The sequence below is a fragment of the Muscardinus avellanarius genome (genome assembly GCF_963383645.1).
Source record: "Muscardinus avellanarius genome assembly, chromosome: 2".
Lineage (NCBI taxonomy): Eukaryota > Metazoa > Chordata > Mammalia > Rodentia > Gliridae > Muscardinus > Muscardinus avellanarius.
In genome coordinates, this window is record NC_137787.1 from 64,045,328 (window position 1) to 64,064,072 (window position 18,745).

Here is an 18,745-nt window from a genome sequence, read left to right on the forward strand (position 1 = left end):
CAGCCTCAGCTACTTAGTGAGGCCCTTCGCAACTCAGTGAGACCCTGTTTCAAAATAAAGAATAAAAAATAGGGCTGAGGATGCAGCTTGGAGGTTGAATGCCCCTGGGTTCCATCCCCAGTACCGCAAAATAAATAAACAAATAAATATTTTTAAAATGTGTTGCAGTTGGGGCTGTAGATGCAGCTCAGAGGTAGTGTTTGTCCAGCATGCTTGAGGCTTTGGGTTCTATTCCTAGTACTGCAGGGAGGGGTGAGGTAGGGAAGAGGCTAGATATGAAGCAAGGAGGAATTTAATTTCTACAGTGACTTAAAAATGAAAGAAGAAAAAGAATAAACAGAAAAGACTGCAGAGGTATAATTTACAGGACTCAATAACTGAATATATATAGACTAGGTAAAAGGAATTGAAGATGACTCTGCAGAGCCAGGCAGGGTGGTACTCCCTGTACCCCAGTTCTTGGGAGGCTGAGACAAGAGGATCAAAGGTTTAAGGAGAGCCTCAAAAACTTGGTAAGACCCCTGTTTAAAAAAAAAAAAAAAAAAGGACCAGAAGTATAGCTTAGAGAAACTGCGTTCAATCCCCAGGAACTTCCCAAACACACAAATGGGAATAACAGCTCCACTACTTACTTCATTGACCTATAAGGATGAACAGATAATAAATGTGTATCACTTAAGATAGGATGGGTTAAAATCATTGCAATAGGCATCTATTATCAAAGACAGGGCTGAGGGACAGAAATATTTATATATACTGTACAACAAATATTAATTGATTTCCCAGGTGCCATACACAACTATGATTGAGAAAAGAACAAGAATTGCAGGGAGCTGGGCTGGTGGTGTGCACCTGTAATCCAGTATTTGGGAGTATGAGACAGGTTAAAAGCCAGCCTCTTCTACTTAGGAAGACCCTGTTTTTTGTTTTGGGGGTGGGTTTGTTTGTTGGTTGGTTGGTAGTACTAGGGTTTAAACCCAGAGGATTATACCTCTGAGCTACACTCCAAGCCCTATTTTATTTTTATTTTGAAAGAGGGTCTCATTAAGTTGATGAGAGTCTCATTATTTGCTGAAGCTGTCCTTGAACATGGGATCTTCCTGCCTTAGCCTCCCAAGTACTGGGATTCAGGAGTGTGCCACCACGCCCAGCTAGCAAGATCCTGTTTTAAAACAGAAAATAAAAAGGGCTGGGGTATAGCTCAGAGGTAGAATGCCTCTGAGTTCAATCCCAATACCTCATACACACATAGAGATGGCTCTGAGGGCAGTAGTGCCATGAAAGGGAAGTGGGAACACAGGAGGATGAGTTGATTCTGGCCACAGGAGAGCTGGGCTTTGGCTTTGGAAAGGTTATACAAGGGTATCAGAAGGCCTGTGAATGTCAGGACAGTGAGGAGAGAGGTCAACTACACTGCATCCGGAAACTTACCTCAACCTTTGATAGCATTTTACTTAAAACAGGAACTAAAAAGGAATTAACTATAAAGGATCCCTCCTTCTCCGGCTTCTCTTCATCCTCTGTTGTAGGCTTCCCTTCCCATCCACTCCTTACATGCTGCTTCTTAAGGCTCCACCCTTGCTCCTCTTCTTCTCATGATACCCACCTTCCGCTAGGGAGTTTCCACTGCTCTCATACGTTTCTGACTTCCAACTGTCTCACCAGCCCAGTCCCTCTCCTGAACTCACCAACACATTCCTCTCTTCTCCTGGATACATTCACTTTCTTCAGGCACATCACACTCAACATCACTCACATTAAGCCAAGAATATTTTCTTCAGAACCCTGTCTTCCCTCCAGTGTTCTCAAGGAATGGCATCCTAAGCCACTTAAATATCCCAGCCAGAAATTAGGGGTCAGGAGGCTACCGCAATTCCATTATCAATGGAGCCCTTTCCATCGTGTCACCATCCCCAATCCAAGCAGTAATCAATTTGCAAATCTACCTCCCAAATGCCTCCTAAAGCAACTGTCTTCTCTGTTCCCACCGGTGTGGTACAGGCTGCTGTCAGCTCTCACCAGAAACATTGCAGTTGCTTCCCCATAGATCTCTCCCCCTCCAGTGAACCTCTCCAAAGCATCTTCTTCCCTGAAGGTATGCTAATTTGATCTTGTCACACCTTGCTTATAATCTTTCTCGCTTTGGCGGCCTAATCAGTCACCCTAAAAATTAGTGTCTTGAAACAACAAGTTTTTTCATGACTCTATGGTTTGGCTAGGTGGTTTTTTTGGTCTGGCCCAGCTCAGCTGGAGGCTTAGCAGAGACCAGGGTGATGTAAAATGACTCATCTGCATGTCAGGTTGGGTCAGTGTTCACTGTGGGGATGCTAAGATTTAGCCATGTGTCTCTCATCATGCAGGGGCCAGCCTAGGCTCATTTATATCGTCATGACCAATTGTTCCCAGAGGCAGCAGAAAGCAAGCTCCAATCTGCAACTGCTTCTCAAGCCTCTGCTTATATCATCCTACCTGCACAATTCCACATCCAGAGGGTGGAAAAACAGAGGTGATCTTTTGATGGAAGGGGCTTAAAAGCATATTTCAAAGGAATACATATACATACATATATATATATATACATATATACATACACACACACACACACACACACACATATATATATATAGAGAGAGAGAGAATGTAGAACCTTCTTGTAATCTACCACATCAATGTACTTTACAAATTTCTTATGATCTGGATCTGATTACTTCCTATGACTCATCACTTAAATTCTGGCCCTGGCACAAGACTCTAATGGTATGTATACCCAATACAAAGCATGCTCTTTCCATCCTCTGTACATATTAGTCCTCTATTTTAAATATTCTTTTTAAACTGGGCATGGTGGTGCACATTTGTAATCCCAGCATTTGGGAGGCTGAGACAGGAGGATCACGGTTCATGGACAGCCTCAGCTACTTAGTGAGGCCCTCCGCAACTTAGTGAGACCCTGTTTCAAAATAAAGAATAAAAAATAGGGCAGGGGGTATAGCTCAGAGGTCGAATTCCCCTGGGTTCCATCCCCAGACCCGCTAAATAAATAAATAAATAAACAAATAAATAAATAAGCAAGCAAGCAAATGAGTAAATAAATAATAAAAAATAAAAAGGATTGGGATATAACTCAGTGGCACAGTGTTTGCTAGCATGCGTGAGACCATGGGTTTGATTTCCAGTACTAGAAAAAAAAATCATATAAAAATACTTGCTTTTCCTAGGATTTGTATGTATTTGCGTGTTTCTAGGAATGGAACCCAAAGGCATTCTACCTCTGAGCTATACCCCCAGCCCTATTTTTATTTTTTATTTTGAAACAGGGTCTCACTGCGTTGCAAAAGGCTTCACTAAGTAGCTGAGGCTGTCTGCAAACCATAATCCTCTTGTCTCAGCCTCCCAAGTACTAGAATTACAAGAATGTGCCACCATGCATGCCTGGCTCTAGCCTAGGATTTAACAGAAAAATTAAAAGATTTACAGAGACTTGTGGTCTGCAACTTTTTCAAGGTTTTTTGTTTTGCTTTGTTTAGGTACAGGTGATTTAACCCAGGGCCTCATTCATGCCAAGCAAGCACTCTGGCATTGAGCTACACAACCAGCCTTAGTTTCAGCTTATCAGTATAACCAAATAACTGAGCTTAGCTGGGCATGGTGGTGCACATTTGTAATCCCAATCCTTGGGAAGCTGAGACAGGAGGATCACAAGTTCGCTGCCAGCCTCAGTTATGTGATGAGGCCCTTTGCAACTTAGTGAGACCCTATTTCTTTTATTTTTCTTTTATTTATTTATTTATTTTTTTTAGTACTGGAGGTGGAACCCAGGGCCTTTCAAACTTGTTTTATATTTTTTATTTGGAAACAGGGTCTCACTAAGTTGCTGAGAGCCTCACTAAGTAGCTGAGGCTGGCTTTGAACCTGTGCGATCCTCCTGTCTCAGCCTCCCAAGCACAGGGATTACTAGCATGCACCACCACGCCTGGCAGTGAGACCCTATTTCAAAATAAAGACTAAAAAATAGGGCTGGGGGTGCAGCTCAGAGTAGAATGCCCCTGGGTTCAATCCCCAGGAAGAAGAAGGAGGAGGAGGAGGAGGAGGAGGAGGAGGAGGAGGAGGAGGAGGAGGAGGCGGCGGCGGCGGCGGCTTAAAGATAAGAAATTTTTTGACTATTTATTTATTTATTTTGATGGTACTGGGAACTGAACCCAAGGGCATTCTACTTCTGAGCCATGCCCCAAGCCCTATTTTTACTTTTAAATTTTGAAACACAGTCTTACTGTTTTGAAAGAGAATCTGTTATGGCCAGATATAGATATAGACCCTGAAGAGCTCAAAGATGATGTAGTTAATTCATGGGGATTGTAATCTCATCAGTAGATAAATCTGTTCCAAAAAATAACCTAGGCTAGTGGGGTACAGGTGGAAGAAATGGGTCCCTGAGGACCTGGCCATGGGGATTCTATATGGTTCTTTCTCCCTGGCTTAGTCTTTGCTTCCAGCTGCCATGACGTAAAGACTTATGTTCTCCCTCTGTACTTCTCACCACCATGGCCTGAGATCTGCTATCCCCAGCCTCACGTGGACTGAACCCCAAAATCTCTAAGGAAAACCAAAAGCAAACAAATCTTCCTCTAAATTATGTGGTCAGTCTTTTAGATTATAGCAGTAAAAATGTTAGTAAGAGAGAAAGTACCAGAGGAATAGAGTCACTGCTATATCAAAGTCTGATCATGTGGATTGTGTGTCTTTGGAACTGGTTTGTAAAAGGAAATTAGAAGGGCCAGAATGTGGTTGGAAAGGTATATGGTAGAGACTATTCTCAGGAGATTTTGGAGTGCAAAGAGGACTCCACAGGAAAATAGAGTAGAGGCTGTGTGTATTACACTTGGCAAAGAAATTATCGGTGTTTTGTCCACGTCCTGTCACTTTGTGTGAGGCTGAATTTAAAGATGATGGACTGATTAAGCTGGCATAGGAGATATTAAATCTACAAAATATCTAAACTGCATTATGGATATTGATGTCTGTGCTCAGTGAATTATACATTAAATTTCAGGAGCAGAAAGTAAAGCAGAGAGACTTTAAAGATTTGCAGTTTGGCCTGGAAAACATGTGTAAAGCTAGAACCCAGAGAAATAGTACTGTGAAAGAAAGTACAATGGCTGAAGGGAGGGCAAATGTTTTGCATAGGAACAAAGAAAGGAACGTGTCCTTGCTGGAGACAAGCCCAGTACCACTCATCACGAGGTCCAGCCCTGCTGTGGCCACGATGGAGGCAGGAGATGGAGTTGGAGCTAGTGGCAGAATCCCTGCAAGAAAGCCCAAGTGGGGCAATCTGTGACTGTGAAAGTGAAAGTGCGGTTTCAAGAAAAATCCCAAGATTTAAAAATGTCAGAAACACGGAATGACTGTGAGGTGAGCTGCAAGCCATGGAGCCAGGCTAGAAGAGCAGGTACACACTGCCCTTGCAGTCAGCTAGAGCATGAGCGGGGGCTGCCAAGGCCCCTTGGAGATCACTTCTCACCACCATGTGTCCTGGATGACAGAAATGCTGGCCCTGCTGAATTTCAGTACTGTTTTCATCTCACTCCTTCTTCCTACAGTCCTATTCCTTCTCTTTGGAATGAAAAATATTTATGCTTAGCCACTGTACATTGGATGCATGCAATTTGCTTTTTATTTTCTTTTAGAGGGGCTCTCAGCAAAGAGTTCCCTTTGATTCTCAAAGGAGACACTGGGACTTTTGAATGATGTTGAAACTGTTTCGACTTTTGGAACTCTTGGTGATGGACTAAATGCATTTTGGATTTTGAAATGGGCATGAGCTCTTCAAGACCCAGAGACAGAATGTTACAGTCAGATAGAGTGGCACCTGAAGAGCTCAAGGTTGATAGAGTTAAGTCCTAAGAGTTGTAATCTCATCTGTAGATAAACCTGTTTCAATGAAATGGATTTACCTTGAGAACCTAAACTGGTGGGGTGTGGCTGAAGACAGTGGGGGCCTGGGCTGGTCTTCGAGACTGCATATGGTTCCTCCTCCCAGGGCTTGATCTCTTGCTCCTGGCCTCCATGATATGAAGAGCAAAGCTGTGTGCTCTCTGGCTCTCTGCTTCCTGCCACCATACCCTGAGATCTGTGATCCCAGCCTCAAGTGGACTGAACCCCAAAATCTCTAAGGAAGACCATGAGCAGATAAATCTTTCCTCTAAGTTACATGGTTGGTCTTTTAGATTATATCGGTGAGAATGCTAAGACAGGGTCTCACTGAATTGCTAAGTGCTGAGGCTGGCTGCAAATCTGCAATTCTACTGGGCTGACAGGTGTGTGCCATCAATTTTAAAAAATTGGTCATTAAAAAAAAAAAACAGAAAACGAGAGCCGGGTGTGGTGGCACATGCTTGTAATCCCAGAATTCGGGAGGCTGAGACCAGAGGATCGCAGTTCACGGACAGCCTCAGCTACTTAGTGAGGCCTCTGCAACTCAGTGAGACCTGGTTTCAAAATAAAGAATAAAAAATAGGGCAGGGGGTGTAGCTCGGAGGTCGAATGCCCCTGGGTTCCATCTCCAGACCCGCAAAAAAATAAAAATAAAAAATAAAAAAAGAAAAAGAAAAAGAAACTGTTTTTAGGAGCCAGGTGTGGTGGCATACACTTGTAATCCCAGCTTTCTGGAGGCTGAGACTGGAGGATCACAGTTCGCAAACAGCCTCAGCTACTTAGTGAGGCCCTTTGCAACTCAGTGAGACCCTGTTTCAAAATAAAGAATAAAAATTAGGGCTGGGGTATAGCTCAAAGGTAGAATGCCCCTGGATTCCATCCTTAGTACCACAAAAAAACAAAATCAAAACTGTGATCCTCCTGTCTTAGCCTCCTGAGGGTTAGGATTACAGGCACACATCACCACACCCAGACCAGCCGCCTCTTTAATAACAAAAATTTTTTTGTTTTAAAAAATTTACTGAAGGTGGTGGCACATGCTTGTAATCCCAGTGCTTGGAAGGCTGACACAGGAGGATTGCAGGTTCACACTCAGCCTCAGTTATTTAGTGAAATGCTGTTTCAAACTAAAAAGAAAAAGAAAAATAGGGCTGAGAGTGTAGCTCAGAGGTAACATCCCCCTGGGTTCAATCGCCAGGAGCGCGCAAGTGTGCTTGCACACGTGTGTGCGCATGCACACACACACACACACACACACACACACACACACACACACACACACACAGGAATAGAGATGTAGCTTGGTGATAGAACACCACTGGGTTCAATCCCCGGTGCTTAATTGGATGGATAGATAGATGGATGGACAAACAAATAGATGTATTTACAAATTTAAAAAAAAAATCTAGCCAGGCGTGGTGGCGCACACTTGTAATCCCCACGCTTGGGAGGCAGAGACAGGAGGATCACGCAGGTTCGAAGCCAGCCACGCTGGCTTAGGAGACCCTGTTTCCAAATAAAACTATAATATAAAAATGGGTCTGGGAGTGTGTCCCAGAGGTAGAAGGGTTTCCAGGAACCCCAGTACCCCCCCCACACAAAAAAAATCTGTCAGCCAAGTCTCCTGATGGGGTGTGTGGCCAAGTCACACCAGACAGAGTGGTTGCTCTCTCTCTACAGTTCTCTTCTTCATACACATGGCCTCTTCCACAGGCAAATTTACTTCTTTTGTACTTCATCTCAGTGGCTGGCATCGCTGGCCACACCAAGCTCCTCCACATCCCTACCCACTTCATTCCCTTCACCTCCTGTCTCCTGTAGACATACTTCTCACCCTCCAGTCTGTACATATTTACTCTTTCTCTTCAATTGAGTGATTCTTTCTGTCTGCTTCTCTTGTGTTCTTCCCCCAGACCCTGGAGTCCTATCACCTCTGCCCTCACTTTCTCTTACACTGGGCCCTAATTCAGGGAAGGACTTTGGGTCAGGAAATGTGCCGAGGTGGCTGAAGGGACAATTGGGGCAGATGCAGAGATGCTGCCCATGAGGAGACCAGGTGGCTGGCCCAGGTTTCCCAGGCCTCTGTAGCAGGAGGGGGTGGCCCTGAACTAACGGAGGAGGCCCACAGAGCAGCGGCCAGACCAGAGTCCTGCTGTTCTGACAGCCGGAGTGTACGCGCCAGCCACCAGGAAATGCTCTGTGGCCTGAATGGACTCTGAGAGTTGCCAGTTGGACATACTGACCTAGACAACCAATTAGGGCATGTTCAAGGTCTGCTGCACAGAACACACAGTCTTTAAACAAGGCTAAATCCTCCATTAAAAGATTATTTCCCCCCCTAAATTTTCCAAATTTATGGTTGCTTTAAGAATTGGAAGACAAATCCAACAAGGGTACTAAAAATTTGACATACGCTGAACTTAAATTTTTTTTTTAATGCACTTTTGGAAACAAATCAGGTATTCAGTAAACACTGAGGGATCTAGTAGGTATGCTTGATGAGAATCTGTACTGGGAAGGAATTTAAGATCAAGGTCAGGAATGATTAATATGCATGCAGGAAGTCATCAACATTTAAGCATAAGCAATATGAATCTCATTAAGTCTTCAATAGCTTCCTATTGCCTGAAGGAATTGGTGGTATTCTAATGATTAAAGCAATAACATTAAAGTAGAAAACAGAATAAGAAAATTAATCTGACCCTTATAAAAGAAGCTACCACAAAGTACTAACCACCCAGCTGAGTTTGTAAGACGCCTCAGCAGCTGTGACTTTTAACATGCATCATCTCCTTGTCCAAGTTAGAAGGCTCTGTGGAAAACTGACTGCCTACAGAGATGTACTAGGGCATTCTTTCTTTTTAAACCTAGTTAATTGGTAATCTCTCTGTTTCATCCATGACGAAGCCATCCACTGCTATCTTTTTTTTTTTTTTTTTTTTTGTGGTACTGGGGGTGGAACCCAGGGGCTTTTCTACCTCCAGGCTATACTCCCAGACCTATTTTACACTTTATTTGGAAACAGGGTCTTACTAAGTTGCTGAGAGCCTCACTAAATAGCTGAGGCTGGCTTCGAACCTGTACGATCCTTCTATCTCGGCCTCCCAGGCGGGGATTACAAGCGTGTGCCACCACGCCCAGGTCTCCACTGCTATCTCGCTGTGTGTCCTGCTTCAGCTCACTGAACTCACCCAGCCTGCCCTGAGCTCCCCAATGCCCTGAACAGCTGTTGTGCACAGGGCATGAAGTAGAGAGGAAATGAGAAGACAGCAGAGAGAAGCTGTCAAATCAAACAGCAAGCTGTGGAGATGCTGGAGTTCCCAGCATCAGCCGCTTTGCGGAGAATATGGCCAAGGTATTCTTTTCACTGCTGACCTGTTTCTGTTTGCTCTAATACAAAAAAATCCTAATCTCACTGATGATAGAGACAGGGTGTGTGAGGCCCCAAATACAGAGTTATCACAGGCTTATCTGAAGGCAAACCAAGGCTGTGATATATAGACTCCACATGGGAGAGGTAAAAGGGATCAAAAGTAAGCCGGGAGTGGTGGCACACGCTTGTAATCCCAGTACTTGGGAGGCTGAGACTGGAGGATCACAGGTTTGCAGCCAGCCTCAGCTACTTGGTGAGGCCCTCTGCAACTTAGTGAGAACCTGTTTCAAAATAGAGGGCCGGGCGTGGTGGTGCACGCTTGTAATTCCCGGGCTTGGGAGGCAGAGACAGTAGGATTGCGCAGGTTCAAAGCCAGCCTCTCTGGCTTAAGAGACTCTGTTTCCAAATTAAAAGGTCTGAGAGTGTAGCCCGGAGGAAGAAGGGCTTCCCGGAATCCCAGTACCACAAATAAATAAATAAATAAGGCAGGGGGTAGAGCTCAGAGGTAGAGTGCCCCTGGATTCCATCCCCAGACCCGTTTAAAACAAAAAAAAAAAAAAAAAAAAAACTGGGAGCCTGGCATGGTGGCTCACACTTGTAAGCACAGCATTTGGGATCCTAAGACAGGAGGATCGCAGTTCAAGGACAGCCTCAGCTACTTAGTGAAGCCCTTTGCAATTTAGGGAGGTCTCCACAATTTAGTGAGACCCAGTTTCAAAATAAAGAATAAAAGATAGCACTGGGGTGATAGAATGTCCTGGGTTCCATCCCCAGTACCACCAAAAAATAAAAATTAAAAAAAAATTTTTAAAAAGGCCTGGGGATGTAGTTCAGAGAATGATCTTGGTTTCAATTCCCAGTACCAAAACAATAATAAAAAGCAAGTTACCACTAACTAAGGAGGAAAGTTTTTGGAGTGGAGCACATTTTGGGAGAGGTTAGAAGTCTAGTTTTAGAGTTCTGAACATGTTGATTTTTGAATGTCTATTAAAACATCTGAGTGTAAATATTGAATAGGCAGCTGGATGCATGAGTCTGAAATATAAAAGAAAGGTCTTAGCTAGCAGCATAAATAAAGGAGTCTAGAGCTTGAGGGATATTGTTTGGAACCATGGGACCAAGACCATTAAGGGAGTACTGGGTTTAGTTAGAGAATACATCCATACATCCAGAGGCTTTCTCGCAGGGTTTGTCCTAAATTCTATTCAGCCTAATATTAATATAACTACCTTGCTTTTCTCAGTGGATACTTTCCTATGGCTAAATGTGACCTTGGGTTCCCTTTCCATCAGTTCTCTGGAAACCTGTTAAAGGTAGCACTCAGCTACGATATAAAGCAGTATCAATTTATGATAAAAATGGCTCCTGGTTAGTGAACTTTATCTAGACCATGAGTGTATGATCACTATCTACTAAGAAGCCATACCTGACCTATGTGATGACTCCAAGTTTGGGGCCTATGGATACCAATAGTTCTTTAGATTTTCCACTGAAAAATAGCTGTGGCTATAGATATAATATACTGTTGCTGTCACTATTGCTGTGTAACAAATTACAAAAAACCCTAACATTGCTTAAAAAAAAAACTTTTTTGTGTGTGGGTCTGGGAATGGAACCCAGGGGAATTGACCTCCATGCTATACCCTCTGCCCTATTTTTTTATTCTTTATTTTAAAACAGAGTCTGACTAAGTTGTTGAGGGCATAAGTAAAGTAGTTGAGGCTGTCCACGAACTGCAATTGTCCAGTCTCAGCCTCCCGAATGCTGGGATTACAAGCGTGTGCCACCAAGCCTGGCTGATTTTTTAGTTATTTTTTAAATTGTTTTTAATAAATTTCTATTGGTGCATTGTGGTCATACATCTCAATGGGATAAAAAAAAAAAACTTGTGAAGATATACATGCACACATCATCCAATCAGCCCCTACCCAATTTCTTTTTTTTTTTTTTTTGGTGGTACTGGGGTTCCTAGAAGCCCTTCTACCTTCTACCGGGCTACACTCCCAGACCTATTTTTTACATTTTCATTTTGGAAACAGGGTCTCCTAAACCAGCGCGCGCGGCTGGCTTCGAACCTGCGCGATCCTCCTGTCTCTGCCTCCCAAGCGCGGGGATTACAAGCGTGCGCCACCACGCCCGGCTGCCCCTACCCAATTTCTAACCCTTTCCCTCTCTCTCCCTCCTATCCATGCTTGGCTTCCTGATTGACTTTAATATGTTTAAGTACATCATGTGCTTTAAAGAGTTTCCCTTATCCTCCCTCTTACCACCTCAGATATGTCACCTTCATTGTTCCTCTAGAGGGTCCCTTCTTCATCTAGAGTTCCTCCTGTTACCCATTTCTCCCTAATATTTTCCACATTAAGAAAAGCATCTGATTTCATGTTTTTGTGTGTGTGACATTTCACTGTAAATGCCATAATTGTGTTCTCCCTTATGGCTGAGCAAAATCCATTGTGTACATATCCCATAGTTTTGAAATCCACTCATTCGTTGAAGGACATCTTGGCTGGTTCCACAGTTTGGCAATGATGAACTGTGCAGCTATGAACATGGTTGTTTGTGCATTAGTTTGGTTTTCATTCTTTTTGGTAGATACCCAGAGGTGGTATTGCTGGATCATATCATAAATTCGTTTTCCTTCTTCTGTGGATCTTCTATGCTGTTCTCCAAAGTGGTTGCACCAACTTGCAATCCCACCAACAATGTATTAGAGCTTCCATTTCTCCACACTTATTCCCACTTTCTGAAAACCTGAAAGCCAGAAGGTAAGTAACTTTGACAGGATGATCCACTCACAACCAATGTTTTTTTAAATATAGGTCACTTGGATTTGGAAATCTGCTGAGAGATTAGATGAGGCAGGTGCAGCTTCTTTTGCTTCCTGGCCACACAGTTGAAGAAACCCACTGGCCCTTTGCTGTGGAACAGGTCGCAGTTCCAGGCCTGCTGCGCAACAGTCTCTGGGCCCAGCCTCACCGGCTCCAGACCCAGCATCCCTGCGCGGCTGGCTCTGGGCCTGGCCTCGCTGTCTCCAGACCTGGCCTTGCTGCCCAGCAGGCTCTGGTTCCTGTCACTGTGGGCAGGATGTTTACAAAGGTTCCCATTTTCCCCTCCATATATGTATACACACATATATGTGTGTGTGTGTGTGTGTGTGTGTGTATACATATATATGTATGTGTATGTGTGTATATATATATATATATATTATATATATGTATAGACGTTTACAGAGGTTCCCATTTTCCCCTCCATACGTGTGTGTATGTGTGTGTGTGTGTGTGTGTGTGTGTGTGTGTGTGTATTTTAGGTAGGAGAAAACAGCACGTGTCATTTGCAGAAGCTGAGAGCCCAATTCCCTAGCAGCAGTGGGAATAGCCTCACCATGGAGAGTGCGATCCGCTGCTCCAAGCACACCATGACTCCCAGCACAGCACAGAGGAGCACAGCGGCCAATAGCTGAGGTCTCCTAAGACCTCTGGAACAGTGAATCAGCCCAGCAATATGGTTGAGAATCCCTCCGACTTGCCCCAGACATTTTTCTTACATAGTATGTTGTCCAGAATTCCTCCACATGTGTGGCAAAAGCAGTCTATTTTGGGGGAGATATTTTCAAAAATTCAAGGTGGATTGGATTGGATCTGTCTGCCTCTCCTGAATACTGGCTGCCACTCCTACCACCATTTTGGTCTGTCTCCACAAAACTTTTTCTTACATGGTATGTTGTTCAGAGTTCCTGAGCATGTGGGGCAGGAACAGTCTACTTTTGGAGAGATTTCTTCAAAAATTCAAGGTGGATTTGGTTGGATCTGTCTGCCTCTCCTGAATACTGGCCACCACCGCCGCCTTCTTGGTCTCTCCTAGAGTATGTTGTTGTTAAGTATTCCTGTGCATGAGTGGCAGGAGCAGTCTGCTTTCTGATCTCTTCTGGGCTATCCCTCCAAAAATCACTTTTCTTGCAGTGGTGGGAGCCCCGCTGCAGTCTTGCCTCTAATTCTGTCATTTTCCACTCTCTCTCCTATATTTCAGATAGGAGTCATGACTGGAATTGTTTCTGTGTGTTGTCCCAATCAGCTATTAAATCAAAATCTGTTGTCCAGGGTTTCTCAGAGGGATGCACGTCCTATTTGGCTGCCGCTAACCATCACCGCTGCAGCCATGGTCGCCGCTGCAGCTTCAACTGCAGCTGCCGCCATCTTCTTCCCTCTTCAATATTTTTTAATAAAAGAAAATAGTACGTGTCTTTTGCTATCTTGGCCCTCTTCCCAAGCATTTTTGTTGCATAGTATGTTGTCCAGAATTCCTGAGCGTGTGGGGCAGAAGCAGTCTTTTTTGGGGGGAGATTTCTCCAACAGTTCAAGACGGGTTGGATCGGTTTTATCTACCTCTCCCGAATACTGGCCACTGCTGCCGCCGCCGTCTCCACCATCTTGGTCTGTCTCTTCTTTCTTATAATTCAGTTAGGAAGTCATGGCTATAAATGTCTCTATATATTGTCCCGATCAGATATTAAACCACAATCTGATGTCCGGGGTTTCTCAGAGGAATAACTGTCCTATTTGGCCGCTGCCAGCTATTGCTGCTGCGGCTGTGGTCGCCACTGCAACCGCGGCAGCTGCCATCTTGGCCCCTCTCTTTTAGTTATTTTGAAACAGAGTCTCATTAAGTTGGGCACAGTGGCATACACGTATAATCCCAGTACTTGGGAGTTAGTAGGATTGCAGGTTTGAGGCCAGTCTTAGAAACTTGGTAAGACCCTGTTTCAAAATAAAAAATAAGCTGGGCATGGTGGTACACACTTTTAATCTCAGCATTTGGGAGGCTAAAACAGGAGGATCGCAGTTTGTGGGCAGCCTCAGCTACTTTGTAAGGCCCTTTACAACTGAGTGAAACCCTATTTCAAAATGAAGAATTAAAAATAGGCTGGGGGTGTAGCACAGAGGTAGAATGCCCCTGGGTTCCATCCCCAGTACTGCAAACAACAACAACAACAACAACTAATTAAGTTTTTTAAAAGGCTGGGATGTAGCTCGGTGGTAGAAAACCCTGGATCTAATCCCCAGTACCAAATAGGCAACTGGGGGATAGAGTGTGGAGAATATTCAGTAACAAAGTAATATAAGGAAACTGAAACTTAGGGGATATATTACTCTTTGGGCTTACTATATAATTTTGCAGGTAGAAATGAGGTACTGGGGATTGAACCCAGGGTCTTGTACTAAACAAGCATCTCACTAAGTTGCCCAGGCTGGCCTCAAACTTGTGATCCTCCTGCCTGAGCGTCCCAAGTAGCCGGGGTCACAGGTGATTGCCACTATATCTGGTTCTACCTCCTAGAAAGATGTATTCTGAAAGCCTTTCTTTCAGCTATGAAATTGAGAATATACTATTATGTACAGATGATATGCTACAGGCTTTGGGAGACAAAGATGAAGAAAGTAAGATTCTTGCCTGTAAAAAGTCTACATCTCAGCAGGAGAAATATCAGGAAAAAACTGACAGAAAGGCCTCGTGAAACTCAGAAAATCAGAGAGAAGCAGGCATGGTGGCACATGACTGTAATTCCAGTACTTGGGAGGTTGAGACAGGATCACAGGTTCCCAGCCAGCCTCAGGAAGTAGTGAGACTCTCATCAACCTAGTGAGACCCTGATTCAAAAATAAAAAATAGAGCCAGGCATGGTGGCACAGGCTTGTAATCCCAGTACTTGGGAGGCTGAGTAAGGAGGATCACAGGTTTGCGGCCAGCCTCAGCTACTTAGTGAGGCCCTCTGTAATTCAGTGAGACTCTGTTTCAAAAAATAAAGATTAAAAAATAGGACTGGGGGTGTAGCATAGAGGTAAAATGCCCCTGTGTTCAATCCCCAGTATTGCAAAAATAAAAAATAAAAAATAAAAATAAAATAGGGCTGGGGGTATAGTTTGGCAATAGAATGCTCCTGGGCTCCATCTCCAGTACCACAAACAAATGAACAAACAACAACAACAACAACAACAAAAAGAGAGAGAGAAAGAGAGGAAGAAAGAAAGAAAAAAAGAAAGGAAGGAAGAAAAAAAAGAAAGAAAAAGAAAGAAAGAAAGAAAGAAAGAAAGAAAGGAAGAAAGAAAGAAAGAAAGAAAGAAAGAAAGAAAGAAAGAAATTCAGAGAAAGGAGACAATCTAAAGAATACTACCTCAAATAAGGGACAAAAGTATAAAGAAGAAAGTATGCCTTCTTACTTCCCATACATACTAAGCAAAGGATACTAAGCATAGTGGCTTCAGAAGCTAGAATAAGGTTCTAGTAAAGTGGGGGTTGAGAGTGAGAGACTAAACTAGAAGATAGTTCCTAGGGTCTTGGGGTGGGAATTTGTGACTCTGGGTCTGGGGCCTCCTCCCAGTGCCAATACCTGGGAATATTTGAGTCCAAGCCTACAAGGCTCTTGCTACCTTTTCTCTTGTTCCAAGAAACCAATCTGGGTACAAAAAGACTTGTGGTAGATTAACTTACATCACTGAAGATGGGTAAAGAGGGGGACAAGAGAAGAAAGAAGAATTTTTATAAATTTATCTCTCATTTTCAACACTGGGGTTAGGGAGCAGGTGGCAGGAAGATCTGCAATATTAAAACTAGCTATGGGTTGTGAAGAAAGGGCCCTTTCCCTATAACTAAAATATCTTCCTGATAGCAATTTTCTTTTAGTTTTAAATCAAAATGTCCCTTTTATGGCTGTTGAAGTACTGTGGGATATGGTGGGGTGGTTTAGAAGAACTAATAACTTGATCTGGCTCTCCTACTGAAGCCTTTCCCAAGATTTGTCAAAATCTTAAGTGACAAAGAAGGAAGGGTAAGATTAGTTTGCTATTTCTGTAATTGGCAAAAAGATTATATAACACACACATATACATGTGTATATATATACACACATGTATATGTGTTTTGGGTTTGTTTGTTTGTTTGTTTTTAGTGATTTCCCCCCCCCAGGTCTGGGGATGGAACCCAGTGGCATTCAACCTCAGAGCTACACCCTTGCCCTTTTTTTTTGGTGGTACTGGGGTTCCTGGAAACCCTTCTAGGAATCCCATAGGTCCAGGCTACACTCCCAGACCTATTTTTATATTTTTATTTGGAAACAGATTCTCTTAAACCAGCCAGGCTGGCTTTGTACCTGCGCGACTCTCCTGTCTCCGCCTCCCAAGTTGAAGGATTACAAGCATGCGCCACCATGCCTGGAGCCCCCTTTTTTTAATTCTTTATTTTGAAACAGCATCTCACTAAGTTGCAGATGGCCTCATTAAGTAGCTGACGCTGCCTGAGAACCGCGATCCCCCGTCTCAGCCTCCCGAATGCTGGGATTACAAGCGTGCGCTGCCACACCCAGGTTCCAGTATTTCTTTTTGTGTGTGTATGTGGTATTGGTGATTGAAGCCAAAGTCATTCTACCTCTAGTCTATACCCCTCAACCCTATTTTACTTTTTATTTTTGAAACAGGGTCTCTCTAAGTTGCAGGGGGCCTCATAAGTTTGCTGAGGGTGGCTGTGAACCTGCAGTCCTCCTGTTTAAGCCTTCTAAGTACTGGGATGACAGGCATGCACCACTCTGCTCAGCTTCACCATAAGTATATCCTTAGATCCTCCTTACCATCCATTACCTGCGCCACACAAAAACAAAATCTCATTGATGTTATTTCTTGTTAAAAAAAAAAAGGAAACAGAAAAGTAACTTAATAGTTTGAACTGTAGCCTCCATCTGATAAGATGTAAATTGGCCTCTTCACAAGGCTGCACTCTCATGTTGACTTCCATTCTTCCCTGAAGTCCAAAATGCCTCCTACATCGCCTTCCCCTTACACATCTCTACCAAATCTTCCTATGGCTCCTCACTCCTCTCCACTAACACTGAAGTACTGAGGTCTATCAGGCTACTAACCTTGCTCCTCTGTGAAGACACTTCCTCTTCACTTCTTTCAGTCATACTTGTCCTGTCTTACCTGAACTTTGCACACTGATTTCTATGGAAAGACCATACCGTGCAGTATAGAGGAATGGGCTTTAAGATAAAAATTAGTCATGCTCAAATGCACATTCTGCCTTTTACCACCTACATGGCCTTAGTCATGTTACTTAACCTTTCTAGCTTCGCTTTTTCCATCTACAAAAAAGGAATAATTTCTAACTCACTGGGTTTTAAAAAGTAGCTGGAGCCAGGCGTGGTAGTGCACAATTGTAATCACAGCATTCAGGAGGCTGAGACAGGAGGACTGCAGTTCGCAGACGGCCTCAGCTACTTAGTGAGGCTCTTTGCAACTCAATGAGACCCTGTTTCAAAATAAAGAATAAAAGCCCGGCGTGGGGGCACAAACTTATAATTCCTGTGCTTGGGAGGCGGAGAAAGGAGGATCGCACAGGTTCGAAGCCAGAGATGCTGGCTTAAGAGACCCTGTTTCCAAATTTTAAAAAAAGTATAAAATAGGTCTGGGAGTGTAGCCCGGAGGTAGAAGGGTTTCCAGGAACCCCAGCACCACCAATAATAAATAAATAAATAAATAAATAAATAAATAAATAATAAAAAAATAGGGTTGGGTTGTAGCTCAGAGGTAGAATGCCCTGAGTTCCATCCCCAGTACTGCAAAAAATAAAAATAAAAAATAAAAATAAAGTAGCTGGTACATGTAAGGTACTTAACACAGTGCCAATGTATCTTACAAGGCACTTAAATGCTAGATATTACTATGAAAATAATATCTACCTTAAAAGACTATTCCTATGTGCCTAAGTAGCCTCTCAAAATGCTAGTCTCCTCTTCCTCCTCTTTGAAACAACTTTTGAGTTCTTCAAAAGATAGTTCATATCCAACTGATTCCCCTAATCTAGCTGCAGAAGTATTTGAACACAAGTAAAATCTCAACACCTTCTCAGGATAACACTGATATCATCTGTTCTCAAGGTTTTATGTCATCATAGGAAAAGAATTGTATTTTTCAAATTCCTCAAAAGACATGCCAACAGAATAGCTCTAACAAAGGCAACTAAGTATCACGGTGCATTTTGTGTCTATGTGGGGAGGGTGGGGTTACTGGGGATGGAGCCCTGTGGCATTCTACCCCTAATCTACATGTCCAGCCATATTTTATTTTTTATTTATTTTTGTTTTGTTGTACTAGGCATTGAACCCAGAGGTATTCTACCTCCGAGATATATCCCCAGCCTGATTTCATTTGTTATATGGAAATAGGGTTTTATTAAGTTGCTGAGGGCCTCTCTAAATTGCCGAGACTGGCGATTGTTTTTTTTTTTTTTTTTTGGTTGGGTTTTTTTGGTGGTGCTGGGGTTCCTGGAAACCTTTCTATCTCCGGGCTACACTCCCAGACCTATTTTTTATACTCTTTTAAATTTGGAAACAGGGTCTCTTAAGCCAGCGCTGGCTTCGAACCTGCAGGATCCTCCTGTCTCCGCCTC

The 18,745-nt window shown here is 43.4% G+C and overlaps 1 protein-coding gene across 1 annotated transcript in view; it reads right to left on the bottom strand.

Annotated features, from left to right (window-relative positions):
* Positions 1–18,745, bottom strand: part of METAP1D (methionyl aminopeptidase type 1D, mitochondrial) — a gene marked incomplete at both ends in the record, with an annotated part of 95,537 nt that overhangs the window by 76,292 nt on the left and 500 nt on the right. The window lies entirely within an intron of this gene.